This window comes from Bubalus kerabau, chromosome X (genome assembly GCF_029407905.1).
Source record: "Bubalus kerabau isolate K-KA32 ecotype Philippines breed swamp buffalo chromosome X, PCC_UOA_SB_1v2, whole genome shotgun sequence".
NCBI lineage: Eukaryota > Metazoa > Chordata > Mammalia > Artiodactyla > Bovidae > Bubalus > Bubalus kerabau.
The window spans coordinates 1,632,382-1,644,726 of NC_073647.1; the positions used below are offsets into that span (position 1 = coordinate 1,632,382).

The 12,345-nt window shown below is 48.3% G+C and overlaps 1 long non-coding RNA gene across 1 annotated transcript; it reads left to right on the forward strand.

Moving 5' to 3' along the window:
- Positions 1-241: 241 nt before the first annotated feature.
- LOC129638542 (uncharacterized) lies at positions 242-10,343 on the forward strand. Its single transcript, XR_008707892.1, has 3 exons — positions 242-444; positions 8,639-8,754; positions 9,496-10,343. It is a non-coding gene; the product is annotated as an uncharacterized LOC129638542 (long non-coding RNA).
- The last annotated feature ends 2,002 nt before the right edge of the window (positions 10,344-12,345 follow it).

Genomic DNA, 12,345 nt, shown 5'->3' on the forward strand with positions numbered 1-12,345 from the left:
TCGCAAGGTGTCCTATCACTTCCCCAATCTCACCTCTTGCACTGGCGGTTCCTGCTAGAGGCTGTCTCAGCCCTCCCCTGGGCGGGGCCAACAGCGAGGAACCCAGATTCCCATGCCCTCTCTCTTAAGCGCCCTACCTCCAGAGCAGACGCCCACAACGGGGGGGGCGGGGGTCGTATTCGCGGGACAACGCAGGCGACGCTTTACGGCAGGGGTGAGGCGGGGGTGGGTCGCAGTCCAGCCTCGCTGGCTCCGGCGCGAAACTGAGGGGACCGAGTCTTTCCCGCTGAAGCGTGGCGTAAGCCACGTTGGTCCCCTCAGCCTCCTTCGTGTCCTTTCCCTGGGGCAACGCGGGGTGACACGGGGCCGGGACCGGCACCCTTTCTGGCCGGAGGGACCCTCCCCATCCTCTAACGTCTGAGCAGCCTGTACCCTGCGTGCAAGGTAGGCCAGTGTTGGCTGCAGCCCGGCCGGCCTGGGGGAAGCGGAGACGGGCAGGGAGGCGCCGCGTGGGCCGGGCCGTGGTTTGGCGTTTAGCCTGGGCTGGGTGAGCGTGGGCACCGGGATTGTATTGCCGTCTGTGTTCTGTGCCCTCGCGACAGTAGGGAGAGGGTCCAAGTAGAGCCCCTCGGGCCTCCCGGTCGATGGGCCTGGAAGCGGTTCCCAATGGGCTGTGGGCGGGGCGGGCCGGAGGAGTGTGGGAGGCTCGCCAGCTGCTTCTCCCTTCCTTCCCATTTACGTGGCCGCCCTGGAGTCCTCTTCATCGAGTGAGATTGACGTGCTGCCCACGGGGACTGGGCATCTCAGAATGCATCCCTAGAGAAGTAACATTTCCTTTCATGAGTTATTGACCTAAAAAAAAAGAAAAAAACATGTAGCTCCATTCTCACGTATCACTGAACCACGTGGAAGAATGTGCTGTGCTTAGTCGCTCAGTCGTGTCCGACTATTTGCGACCCCATGGACTGTGCCCGCTAGGCTCCTCTGTCCATGGGATTCTACAGGCAAGAATACTGCAGTGGGTTGTCATGCCCTCCTCCAGGGGAACTTCCCAAGCCAGAGATCGAACCTGGGTCTCCCGCATTGCAGGCAGATTCTTTACCGACTGAGCCACTAGGGAAGAGAGGGCAATCGAAATAAAAGGGTCAGGGATTTTCATGTAAAGGATTGTACATTGTTTACAGTGGGATTATAAGCATTTCATGGGTAAAGGGGTTTTGGGGCCACTTGAGACAGTTCTGGAGGTGAGGGATTGTCAGGTAATACAGGCCCATCCGAAAGGTCAGGTCTTGGTTGGGAATTCATACTTTGTATGAAATTATACCATAGTGTAGTTTTTGTTTGTATTTCCTTTATATTAACATGTTATATAATATATATTCATATATGTGGCTGGGGAATATTTTTATATATTTAAGAGACTTTTGTGGCTCTTTTTTGTGATCTGTTAAGTCTTTTTCTCTTGGTTGTTACTGTCTCTAAACGGATATCTAGAAGCTAGTTCTCTATATGTTAGAAAGACTACTGAAGTGAATTAAATTTTTTTCCCGTTTGTCAGTGCTTTTCTAAGTTAGAGTATGCTTTTGTTATTGTTAGTATGGTAAATTTTATGTGTTCACATTTATCTTTTTTTTTTAACGGATTTTTGAGTCATACGTACAATAGGCTTTTCTTGCTCCACAGCTATAAAGGAATGTTGCCCATTATTTCTGCAAATAGTTGTATGGTTCTGTGTATTGTCCGTTTAATTCTTGGATCCCTGTACAGCTTATCCTGGTTTATTGTAAGAGGTGTGGCACTATGAGCCTATTCTAAATGGGTATCACTTTGTTCCACAGCTGACTGTGCTCATTGATTTGGGAGGCTGCCTCATTGTATACTCAATTCTGGTATGTTTTCAGGTCTGTTCTTGAACTTTGTGTTCTACTATATATTTTCACGTATGGTATGAGTAGTTCTCGCATAACATGGCTATTCATTGTCATAACTCTCTTGGATATCCCTGCCTACTTATTTTGCCTGTGAACAATGGAAAATAACTAAGTGTTGAAAAGCCTTTAGATTTTCTTTGAGATTCGAATGGATTGCTTGATTTACTGATGAATCGATATGTTCTTGAGCCTAAGTGTCTTTATTTGAGAATATAGTACATCTTTATTCTTGCTTGAGTCTACTTTTCTGTCTTACAGGAATTTTAAAGTTTTCCTCCTGTAAATTTTCGTATTGTGTTTTTACATTATTATTATTATATAAGCATATACTCTTTTGTCATTGGTCACTTAGAACCCTGTGAACGTTACTAGCTGGATATTTATTTATGAAATTGGCTTATAAAAATCATCCATAAGGCACTTAATTGTTAGCAATTTTATTAACTTTCTCAGTTTTACTGAATGGTATAGTATCGTGTTCTAATCAATGATTTGAAAGAAGTCTGGAGCCACATAAACTTCCTACCCAAGGCTGTAAACAAGGTGTGCCTTTTTGACCAAAGTTAACACCTGGGCATATAAAAATACACCCTATAGACCACCTGCTTGAGGTCCCAGATGTCTTTCCAAACAGGAGGACCTTGAAATCAGTTAGAAACAAGGAATTAGGCACTCAGTTGATTATTATGGACAAGAAGTATTGATAATAGACTTTGATCCAGTGATTCCAGAAGAGGATGAATATCTCAATAAATGTATAATGAAAGCATAGAGACAGCCTACTCAATGCATCACAAGATGGGCTAAGAAACTCTGGAGACTAAGACCCAGACATTAAAAAGGTCCAAACAAAATAACCTTGATATATTTGCATTACCCTTCCTTTGCATTGCCGAGAAAAAGGGGTAAAAATCTTCTCTATTGAAACAAATTACCAAATACTGGTGATTTTCTTCTTAAAAGACTTCCATTAATATTATCTGTTCTTTTATGATACATAGACTCTACGTTAGTGATTGGGGTGGATTGAGGGGGAAAACATAAAATATTTTCAAACAGGAAATGCTAGAACCTTGCATTACCTAAGGATGGGGCTTTTGACACTCATTTAGAGGAATTTGTATTTAATTTCTGGCACTGTGTTAAACAGTGGTAAACAGAGTGACCCTGCAGCAACTCTGGTTCCTTTGCTGTCTCTGACATGAACCTACCTTGTCTGGATGGACCATGTGTACAACCGTCAGGCTGGCATTTCTGTGACTCTAGAGACAGTACCTCAGCTGCAGTAGTAAACGGGGTAGGACCATGCATGGTGCGTCTCCTGAGGTCTCTTGCACTGCCCCAGTGCTAAAGGCACAGGTACGGAAAGGGGATAGGTTCAGATCTACTGCTTCCTTCCTGGATGAGGATCCTTTGCTTTTCTTGTCAGCAAGGCAGGCCGAGGACCCAAAAGGGATAAGGCTCCACTCATTGACATATGGAAAGGCTCCCCAAATGTGGCCAAGACAGTGAGCTGCCATGTTGGAGTCAATTTGGACAAGGGTTGGACAGGTTTTTTCCCCCTTGCATAGGGCAAAGGGACACGTCTTAGGGATTGGGGGGTGGGGTGGAGAAGGGCAGGATGGCATTTTTGTGCACTGCTGCCATTGTGAGGAACTCATCCTCACATCCCATGCACACTGTACTATCTTTTAGAAACTATGCAGAATGAAGTCAGAGTCCCAGGCAGGACAAGGGACCAGCTCTGCCTCCACACCCCCAGGGTCCAAGCTTGGCCCGGCCTGGTGAAGTTTAGGCCAAGAGCAGCCGAAATTGGGAAAATTCCAGGCTCCAGGAAAATAACCAACTGTGCTACCACATAACACATAGCCAGAGGTGAAGTCATTGGACCCTGGTGGCTACCGTGTCTGGGCGGGACTAGTGGAAACTGCTGTTTTGCAATGCCCAGTGCTGCTCTGGACTGACCCGTGTGTGCCACCATCCACACCTGAATCCCCCTGAGCCCCTGTAGGAGAAGAGCCAGGTCCTTGGTGGCCATCCATCCATTGTCCGACCAGAGAAAGTTGACATCAACTGTTGACACCCGTCCAGTGCCTCTGGGCTGCCATCCTTTGTGTCCCTCTGTGACCCATGAGAATGGGGCTCTCCAGCCACTGGCCAGGTGTGACTCGATCTGTCTGCCCACACTCAGGATGTTTCCCGATGTCTTAGGCAGATGTAGGTGCTAAAGACACTGCTGCAGGTCCACTGCTGGGTGCCTGCATGGGCAGTCTTCGCTCTTTTGTGATGAGGGCAGACTGAAAGGACCCCATGGAGACCAGGCCCGCAGACTGGAGCGACAGACATTGAGGCACGCCCTTCTGTAGTGGCCACGCTGTTGAGCCATCTCTCTTTGGCCAGGTTAGACAGGGCTTGACATTTCTTTTTTTTCTCAGCAAATGGCAGAGGGAAACATCTTAGGGTGAGGGAAGGGGAAGGGCAGGTGGCCATTTCTGGTGCACTGCTGGCATCAACAGGACAGCGGGTCCACCAAATCTGTGAACCCTGAACTGTCCCTTCCTGTGTAGGAGTTTTAAGGGATTGAAGGGACAAGGGACAGTGGCCTCCAGGAAGTGCAAAGCTCTGCAAGGGAGGTGTGAGAAGCAGGCCCCAGGGCTGGGTGGGGCCGTGGAAGCTCCAGGGACACCACCAGGACAAGGGGCACGGCCAGGGTGACTGCCCTGTGGGGTACAGGAAGTGGAGTCTCCATGGACCCTGGTGGCCACCATGTCTGGGCGGGAGCAGAGGAAGCTGCTCTGAAGGAACCCAGTGCAGTGCTGCAGACATTGGCCCACATGCCCCTTCCCCAGGGAGCCAGAGCAGGATGGGCCTGGGTGGGCCCAGAGTCCCAGAAGCCTCTCTCTGGGCCGCTATGTGGCCCAGGCAGAGACCACCCTGGACAACTGGAATTCCGCCGCCATCAGGGGCGGAGGCAGGCCTAGTGACCTTCTGTCCAGTGCAGATGACATGTGGATCCTGGCTACCCAGTGCCAAAGGAACCCGAGGCCCAAGGATAGCCCCCAGTCAGCCTCCAAAGGGAACAGTACTCGCCGGACACAGGAGGCACCGCAGAAGGCGCCCTTGTTCTAAGCCGAAGAATCTCATTGGCAGGTGCAATGTCATCTTCCAGGGTGTCCAGCATTCTGGCTCTGGCCATTCTTGTCCCCAGGTCTCCCAGAGCCACGTCCCAGAGAGCAGAAAAGAGCCCAGCCAAGTGGATCCCCAGGCCACGTCTTTGCAGGCTTCAGCTTTCTCTTCAAAAGGCCCTGAGCCTCAGTTCAGCGATGAGAGGAGGGCAGGCCCTACCTTCCATTCAGCTCCAGCTCTCCAGGTCTCAACCCTATGCTTGCACCCGCAGCCCAGGCAGGACATCAAGAAGAAGAGGTCTGAAGAAGCTGCCTGAAACTCACCCCTATTGGACTGAGAGAAACGCCTCCTGCTTCCCTCTCTTTCAAGACCACCACTCTTCCAGCTTGTCTGCCAAGGCCAGGAGTCTGGTCCATCCTGCCAGGCACAGGGCTCTGCCTTCTAGTCCCCGGCTGACCCAAAATGCCACTTCTGGAGCAAGCTCTGGGGCGGCTCATGCCTGCCCTTTACTTGGCTCTAACCTGCCTGAGGGGTGGGAGGTGGGGTGGTTTTGTGGTCAGGGACAGGGCTGAGGGGGGATGGCTTCCAACTGGAAGGAAATTTCCATGCGGGAACACTACCTCTTCCAAACATACCCCCTCGCTTTCACCCCTCCTCGAAGGGTGCTGAATCCCACCCCATGCCCCTTCTTTCACACTACTGAATTGCCCGAAATGTTGTCAGGAGAGGTTATGTGGGCAGAGCCTCCCTTAGGACTGGTCCCTGACCAACCTATAGGGTCTGATGGGTCAGCTGGCACAGGTGGTCTCCTTGTGCCCCTGTGCCCAGGACCAATGTCTGCACATGCAGAACACGGACCCCTCGTGAAAAATTACAGCAGTCCTCCCCAAGAAAGGACCTGGGTCCTCCACGGTGGGGCAGTGGGGGCGAGGCATAGGGGTTCACCTGGCAGCACAGTTCCATTTCTGAAATAGAACGGCAAGGAAAACAGACCTGGATCCCCTCGCTGGCTGCAGACGGTTTCACCCAACTCAGCTTCAGCATACCGCTCTGGGGCCAGTTTCATCCCACCATGAGTGGGTCTGGATACCCTGTGTCATAAGGCAGAGGAAGGATTTCACGGGATCCTGTGGGGCATGGGACCCAGACTCTTTGGCACAAGCAAATGTACACAAAAACTCAACTCCAACCCGGACATAAAGTGCACGTGCATTTGTCTCAGTCTGGGACCAAGCCTTCATCAGGCAAAATTCCACATCTTGTCTGCTGGATGTTTGTCCCTGACAGGGTGGCCACCTCTTCCCCTTTTGGCCTTGTCCATGGTGGCCAGGCACAGTGCCTCTGCCTGGGCAACAGTTCCTGGGTTGCCAGTGGCCCTGAGACCTCAGGGACCCCACTGGTGTACCTCCCTCCTGCAGGATGGCTGAGGATCCCCTGGCCACAGGCCCTGGGCTGGAGCGTCTGCTCCTTGTTCCTGAATATGGCAGCTGCTGAGGTCAAGCCCCCAAGGGTCTGGCAGCCGTGGGCTCCTCCGTGGGAGAGCCAGGCCCCAGAACACCACTGCCTGTTGCTTCCACACCTGCTCTGGAGGGGTGCCCGGCAGCCAGGTTCACCCAGAATCCTCTGAGCACTCCAGACACCCCCTTGCTCCCCTCAGAGGCCTTCCCCAGCAGGATCCACAGCCAGGGCCTGGAGGCCAGGCTCAAAAATCTTCCACTTGATGGTGTTGCAGAAACAAGTACTCAAAAAACCAAGCACCACACTTGCAGAGTTGGAGAACTCAGGTTTATTATGCCGGTGGACCCAGAGGAGTTAACATTCCAAGCTCTGAGCCCCGAACAAAGGGGTTACAGAGTTCTTATACACGAACAGGCATGATTAAGCGGGTTTGTGGGTTTGCAGGGGCTGGGTGATTGCAAACAGCAGGACAAGGGTGAGTGAGATAAGCTTCAGTTCCTAGTACTGTGAGTCCCCACTTTCTGAGACCTACATGATCCAGACTTTGCAAGGAGCAAGCTGAGTTACAGAGGCAGAAGTAGGAGGTTTTGTAAAATTTTAACCTTTCCTCTTAAATGGCACTGTTGCTGCAGAAATGCCATCCACCCTCTGGAGCATGGCCTCTCCCTCCGTACTTTGCAGGTGAAAAAAAGGCCCATGGAGGCCCAAGAGTCTTCCAAGTGGTCCACAGGAATTTTGTGAAAAGAGGTGTCTCCTTTGGGGGCTGCTCCTTGAGAGTAAGAACATATCTAAAGGTGAAAGAGGAAAGGAACAGGCCACACTGACTCCATCTTGAGAAGGAAACTCCCTCTTGCATTCTTGGTGAACTCTGGACTATATGCCTGGTAGCCATGGATACAACATAGGTGCAGCCGAACAGGCCTCCCGAACTGATAAACACCAGATTCCATACCAAGATTTCCTGTCGCCAGAAAGAATGTAATAAGCCCCTATGTATTCAGTCACCTTTGTAATCTTTATGGCACCCATTGGTGTAGGCTACAATATATAACCAGCTGACCCTTCTGATTATGAAACATGACTGTAACTTGATTGTATCTCCCTTTAACATTCTGCAGAGTAGGACTGAGCAATTTGGGGATGTGGGCTTGTACATGTACACTTAGGGTATATAAGGTTTTCACAAAAATTGGTCGGGGTCCCTGGCTAAAGAGGAAACTCTGCCTCAGACCTGCCATTGTGATAAACTGCACTCTGCTATCCACATTGTCCTTCTGAATGACTTTGCTTCCCGGAGCATTTGGCTACAACAAAAGGATGTGCAAAGGAAGCCATCCATCTCTGGGTCCATGTCCACAGCACTCTAGGAGATTCTGAGTCCACATGGCCTGATCCCCATTTCTTGGAGAGTAGGATGTGATGGATTCTGTCACTTTGTTATTATTGGTCAGGATTAGGGCCAGAATTCCCTTGATGATTTACATAATTAGTGGTTGGTTAAAGACCTATGCTTTTTGGAATGAATCCAGGTTCTAGCCATGCATACAAAGGGTGTGCTCCTGTAATATGGATCCTTTTGGAATATGTGTAGAGATTGGTCCCTACAGAGACTCTTAAGTGGCTCTGTCGTGTTTTCTAACTTGTTTCTAGCTATGTGACTGAGAGTGCTGAACAAACCCCAAACTGTCATTTATCCCTTTTACCAGGACATTCATCCCTCATGGGAATCAATAAATTAAAAGTGGGAGAATGTGTATCTGTGGATGCAGGGCTAACAGGTTATTTCAGGAACTTCAGGGCCACTATTTCAGGTAAGCAAAACGGCTCATTGTGTTAAACCACAATCCTCAAACCCAGCAAAGTACTCTAGGAAATGATTAAATGGTCACAGTGGGTTACATCACAGTGGCTTTACAGTATAAAGTTCAGGCCATCTGTACATTTACTTTTCCTAAGGGTAGGTAGTGTGGCTGGATCTTTTTTTTTTTTTTTTAATGAAACAAGAAGATTGGTATGTTGTTATGTTTTGGTTCTTATGTTTTTCATGTTCTTCATGTTTCATGAAGGATATTGATCTGCATCAGTGGGCAAAAGTATTCAACAGTATTTTCTTTCCTTTTCAGGAACCAGTTTGGTAATAAAATCAAAGCATGTGATCAACAGCTCGTACATTATATTGGTGTGGACCCAGAGAGCAAGCACAGATGAAGAGCAGACACTGACCTCACAGTTCTGACAGGTATGTCATACAGTCCTCAGTTGTGCTTTGATTGTTTCCTCTTTCTGTAGAGTAGGCTCCTCTCTCAAGGCAAGTGTCTCACTCAATTTCCTCAGGTTAGTGTCTGGTTAGTTGCGTTTTCAGATATACTTAGTCACTATAGTTGTTCATATTAATGATCAGAGGAGTTCTGCATGTGGGGTTCAGATATCAAACTATTCGTAAGTTCCAACAGCCCTGAACTCAGTTAAAACTCAAAGCCAAGAAAAGGCCAGTATTTTACTGGTGCAGATTTCAGACGTCTGATAGGTATGGGGTAAAAAAAAAAAAAAAAAAAAACAACCTCCCAGGTGTTTTGTGTTTTACTCCTTTGCCTTTTACAAAGATGATTTTCTGAAGTGTTTTAGTGGAGTTTATACTGGTGCCATGGAGGTGTGTTGTTAATGCTAACACTGAGCAAAGGCAAGGTTACTTCAGTAACCTGAGACCTTTTAAAGCTATCAAAGTAGACCTCTTGCATGAAGGGCAAGGATTCCCTAGCCAGAGGCCGTGGGGCAGGAGCTTCAACTCCTTGTTCCTGAACATGGCCACTATCGAGGCCATGCCCCCAAAGGCCTGGCAGCCAGGGGCTCCTTGGTGGGCAAGCGAGGCCCCAGAACACCACTACCTGTTGCTTCCACACCTACTCTGATGGAGTGCCAGGCAGCCAGATTTGCCCACAATCCTCTGAGTAACCCAAACCCTCCATTCGTCTCCTCACAGGTCTTCCTCAGTAGGATCCACAGGAAGGGACTGATGCCATGCTCCAAAAGCTCCTGCTTGATGGCACTCTTGCGCCAGAAATGCCAATCACCCTCTGGAGCTGGGCCTCTCTCTCCACCCTTTGTGTATCAAAAAAGGCCCATGGTGGCCAAAGAACCTTCCAAACCCTCCAAACTATGTTAGCTCCAATGGAGTGTTGGGAGAAGAGGTGTGTCCTCCTTTGAGGTCTTCTTGGCAGTAATAACATACTGAAAAGGACATTCAGAGGAGCCCTCCATCTCTGGTTACATGTCCACAGCACTCTAGGATTTTCTGAGTCATGTGGCCAGGCCCCTCTTTCCTGGGAACCAGGATGTGATGTATTGTCAACTTTGTTATTATTGGTCAGGGTTATGGCCAGAAGTACCTTGATGATTCACCTACTAGGGATTGGTTGAAGACCCTTGTCACTTCAAACAAATCCAGGTTCCAGCCATGCACACAAAGCGTTGCTCCTGTAATAATGGATCCTTTTGGAATATGAGTAAAGATTGGTCCCTACAGAGCATTCTTACTTAAGTGACTCCATCTAGTTTTGGAACTTGTTTCTAGCTAGGTGACTGAATGAGAGTGCTGAATAAACCCCAAACCATCACATGTCCCTTGTGCGAGGGCACTCATCCCTCATCAGTTCAGTTCAGTTGCTCAGTTGTGTCCAACTCTTTGTGACCCCATGGACTGCAGCATGCCAGACTTCGCTGTCCATCATCAACTCCTGGAGCTTGCCTAAACTCATGTCCATCGCATTGGTGATGCCATCCAACCATCTCATTCTCTGTCATCCCCTTCTCCTCCTGCCTTCAAGCTTTCCCAGCATCAGGGTCTTTTCCAGTGAGTCTGTTCTTTGCATCAGGTGGCCAAAGTATTGGAGTTTCAGGTTCAGCATCAGTCCTTCCAATGAATATTCAGGACTGACTTCCTTTAGGATGGACTGGTTGGATCTCCTTGCAGTCCAAGGGACTCTCAAGAGTCTTCTCCAATACCACAGTTCAAAAGCATCAATTATTTGGCACTTAGCTTTCTTTATAGTGCAACTCCCACATCCATACATGACTACTGGAAAAACCATAGCTTTGACTAGATGGACCTTTGTTGGCAAAGTAATGTCTCTGCTTTTTAATATGCTGTCTAGGTTGGTCATAGCTTTTCTTCCCAGGAACAAGCATCTTTTAATTTAATTGCTGCAGTCACCATCTGCAGTGATTTTGGAGCCCCAAAAAATAGTCTGTCACTGTTTCCATTGTTTCCCCCATCTATTTGCCATGACGTGATGTGACTGGATGCCATGACCTTAGTTTTCTGAATGTTGAGTTTTAAGCCAACTTTTTCACTTTCCTCTTTCACTTTCCTCAAGAAGCTCTTTAGTTCTTCTTCTTCGCTTTCTGCCATAAGGGTGGTATCATCTGCATATCTGAGGTTACTGATATTTGTCCTGGCAATCTTGACTCCAGCTTGTACTTCATCCAGCCTGGCATTTCACATGATGTACTCTGCATATAAGTTAAATAAGCAGGGTGACAATATACAGCCTTGATGTACTCCTTTCCTGATTTGGAACCAGTCTGTATTCTATGTATAGTTCTAACTGTTGCTTCTTGATCTGCGTACAGATTTCTCAGGAGGCAGGTCAGGTGGTCTGGTATTCCCATCTCTTTAAGAATTTTCCACAGTTTGTTGTGATCCACACAGTCAAAGGCTTTGGCGTAGTCAATAAAGCAAAAGTAGAAGCTTTTCTGGAACTCTCTTGCTTTTTCGATTATCCAGCGGATGTTGGCAATTTGATCTCTGGTTCCTCTGTCTTTTCTAAATCCAGCTTGAACATTTGGAAGTTCTCAGTTCTCAGTAAACTGGGAGAAAGTTTCTGTATCTGTGGATGCAGGGCTAACATTATTTATTTTAGTAACCTCAAGGCCAGTAGTTTAGGTAAGCAGAAAGGCTCATCAGTGTTTGAACACAAGCCTCAGTCCCAGCAAAGTACTCTATGAAGTGACTAAATGGTCACAGTGGGTTACATCACAATAGCTTTGCAGTACAAAGTCAAGACTATCTGTGCATTTAGGCTTATTTCTCCTAAGTAGTGTTAAGAGGAAAAGTTAAAATTTTACACAACCTCCTGCTCCTTCTGCCTCTGTAACTCAGCTTGCTCCTTGAAAAGTGTGGATCACTTAGGTCACGTAGTCTCAGAAACTGGGGACTTATAATACTAGGGACTGGAGCTTCAGCTCCTTGTTCTTGAACATGGTGACTGCCAAGGCCATGCCCCCAGTGGTTTGACAGTCATAGATTCCTTGGTGTGCAATCCTGGGCCCAGGCAGGATGACCTATCCCTTCCACACCTGCTCTGGAGGCATGTCCCACAGGGAGGTTTGCCCAGAATCCTCTGAGTGTTCTGATACCTCCTTTCCACCCCTCACAGGCCTTTCCCAGCAGGACCACAGGCAGGGGTGGGAGGCCATGTTCAAAACACATCCGCTTGATGGCACTGTTGCTCCAGAAATGCTACCATTATCTCTAGCATTCTCTCTCCCTCCACCCTTTGTGGGTCAAAAAAGGCGCTTGGAGGCCCAAGAGCCTACCAAGCCCTACTAGAGGGTTGGCTCTACTGGAGTCTTGCAAGAAGAGGTTATTCTTTGAAGTAACTAAATGGTCACAGTGGGTTACATCACAATAGCTTTGCAGTATAAAGTCCAGCCCATCTGTACCTTTAGGCTAATTTCTCCTACAGATAGGTAGTGACTGGCTGGATTTTTCTTTTAATGGAACTAAAAGACTGGTGCGTTATTTTATTTCTTGCTTTTCTTGCTGAATTCC